Consider the following 1,834-nt stretch of genomic DNA (forward strand, 5'->3'; position numbering starts at 1 on the left):
GAAAGAAAGAAAGAAAGAAAGAAAGAAAGAAAGAAAGAAAGAAAGAAAGAAAGAAAGAAAGAAAGAAAGAAAGAAAGAAAGAAAGAAAGAAAGAAAGGAAGCTGTGTCTTCCTGAGATGTTTGAAATTGAGGACAAGTCAAAAAGGTCAATCTTTTAAAATCAAATTTTTCTTAGTAATTGTGTAACTGACGAATTTTTGGACACTTTTAATTTTACCGAGCTGAAGAAAATAGAAACTATCAAATTGTTTCTAAACTATCAAATTGTTTCTAAAGAAACTATCAAATTGTTTCTAAACTATCAAATTGTTTCTAAAGAAACTATCAAATTGTTTCAAATGGCTTTGAAAGATTCTAAATGTGTGAGTGTGCGCGCGCGTGAGCGTGTTGTGTGTGTGTACGTGCGTGTCTGTGTGATTTTAAGTGTACGTGTATGAGAGAATTTGTATGTCGGTTGCGTAAGTGAATCATTCCGTTATTTTAGTAACAGTGATGAGAACATAATAATAATGACCATAAAGGATTCCTATAAAAACAAAATTATACCTGGAAATTAATAAATAACTGAATTATAAAAGCAATGTAACTGGATATCGTAAACCAAAAATACTTAAGAAAAGAATCAAAACAAATACTAAGCCATTTATCAATATACATAGTCCAGGAGTGACCAACATATTCGACAATTTAAAAACAAACTTAGTAATAGTTTTTCAGAGCCCCCAAATAAGAAACAGTATATGTTTAAAATGAATTTTAAACTGTATAGTAATAAACTAATAATACGTATAAGCTAGACAGGTTACTTATAAAAAGATACAGACTAAATTAGACTGAGATGAGTAAAGAATGTGAATGAGAAAGATTGCATATTTACTCAAATGAAGACTAGACGAATAGAATAATTTAAAATACGAAACTCGAAGAAATGTGAAAAGAGATGTACGAAAGGGATGGACATGTAAATTAGATGGGTTAGAGAAAAGGCAACAATAATGACAACAACAATAATAATAAATGTATTCACAGATATGACAGAGTTGGGACCTATATACACTGGAAGCTATGCCAACACTATGGAATAACTAAAGAAAAACTGACAAATACATAAAATAAAAAGACATTGAGGCGAACAGCTGAAACATATGAGAAGAAATATCAAAGAACGTAACGAAAATGATAAGAATAAATAAGAAAGAACACGCGAGAAAATTGTAGGAATGAAAAGAAACTATTACAAGGAAAATAGATATCAACTAAACTGTTATTTTTTATAACGAATATATTCGACAGAATGGAGAATAATAAATAGATTAATTAAAACAGGATTTTCAGATTAATATATATTTTTACATAAATTTATTTTCAGATGCAAAGAGAAAATAACAACAACAATAATGATAACAATAAGGATAACAGTAACAACGATAATAATGGTTTCAAATTTTGCCACAAGGGCAGCGGTTTTGGGGGAGGGTATGAGTTGATTACATCGACCCCAATGTTCAACTGGTACTTAATCTATCGATCCCGAGAGGATCTAAAGTAAAGTCGACCTAGGTGGAATTTTGAACACAGAACGTAGCAACGGGCGATATACTGCCAAGTATTTCATCCGAATGCTAACGATTCTGCTAGCTCACCACTTTATCAATAATAATAATAATCATAATAATAATAATAATAATAATAATAATAATAATAATAATAATAATAATAATGATGATGATGAGGATGATAATAATAATGATGATAATAATAATGATAATAATAATAATAATAATAATAATAATAATAATAATAATAATAATAATAATAATAATAATAATAATAA

This window comes from Octopus bimaculoides, chromosome 16 (assembly GCF_001194135.2).
Source record: "Octopus bimaculoides isolate UCB-OBI-ISO-001 chromosome 16, ASM119413v2, whole genome shotgun sequence".
Taxonomy (NCBI): Eukaryota; Metazoa; Mollusca; class Cephalopoda; order Octopoda; family Octopodidae; genus Octopus; species Octopus bimaculoides.